The sequence below is a fragment of the Ursus maritimus genome, unplaced genomic scaffold (genome assembly GCF_017311325.1).
Source record: "Ursus maritimus isolate PB19 unplaced genomic scaffold, ASM1731132v1 scaffold_6, whole genome shotgun sequence".
Taxonomy (NCBI): domain Eukaryota; kingdom Metazoa; phylum Chordata; class Mammalia; order Carnivora; family Ursidae; genus Ursus; species Ursus maritimus.
The window spans coordinates 76367554-76368569 of NW_024426774.1; the positions used below are offsets into that span (position 1 = coordinate 76367554).

The 1016-nt window shown below is 42.2% G+C and overlaps 1 protein-coding gene across 5 annotated transcripts in view; it reads right to left on the reverse strand.

Annotated features, from left to right (window-relative positions):
- The window catches only part of AFF3 (AF4/FMR2 family member 3), a 551602-nt gene that overhangs the window by 96514 nt on the left and 454072 nt on the right, over positions 1-1016 (reverse strand). The gene's annotated exons all lie outside the window — the stretch shown is intronic.

A 1016-nucleotide genomic window follows, 5' to 3' on the forward strand; every position in this document is an offset into this window, starting at 1 on the left:
CTACCAAAACTCAGAGAAAAAGGAAAGAAAAAGGCCACCATTTCTCCACCAGATTCGCTCAGGTTTGTAATCATTTTCTTGTCATCTGCCTTCTCTATATTTTTGTATGTTGGCTTTCTATCACTGAGCACTCTGAAACTTCAGAAGGCCAAGGTCACACTCTGTTCTCCGTCTCAGAAGTTATAATTGGGAGGGGATCAAAGCATGGCCTGTAAGACCAAGGCTTACTCAGGGTGCACCAGGCAATAAAGTGTGCATACAGTTCATTTTCACCATGTATGCTACACATGTCAAGTTTACTGCTCACCAGGGACACCAAAATATTTCCCATGCTATTCCTCATTCCATTTAGACAGCAGACAAAATAGAAAGATTCTTCAGATTCGAAAAAGAAAATTACACATCAGTGTTATCAACCCTATTGTGGAAATGTAATATACCCTTGATGGGAGCTGCATGTCCTTGGATCAGTTAGTCCCAATACGTACTGAATTCCTACTGTGTAGAGATGATTGCACTGGGCTCCAGGAGGGACAGAAACAAAAGCAGAATAAGTAGTCCTTGTCTTGGAGAAGCTCCATCCCTAGGTAGGAAGTCACACTGGAGGCCCAGCAATGACTTGAGGAATAACATGTAAATGGAGTAACATGTAAATGAACAGATTAAGGTAGGACAGTGTTAGGAAGATGCAGGTCTGAATGACAGCTAATAGTTGGTGGATCAGTAGCTCTTCAAACAATGCCTAGAACTGTTAGCAGGTGCTCAGTAAATATCCACTGAGTAAACATTAAATGAATGAATCCATTAGGGAAATTTGAGCAGAACTTTAAAGACAAGGGGTGTTGGAACTGAGTAGGGGTGTTTCTTCATTTTACATTCATGAGGGGGAGCACTACTGGTTTGTAGTGCCTGGGGTTGGGGATGATAAAACCTTTCAAAGATCAGGGAGGTCCCTTGTACAGTGAGTACATGTCTCCTTAAAATGGCAAGGGTAGCTCTATGGAGAAGCACCACAG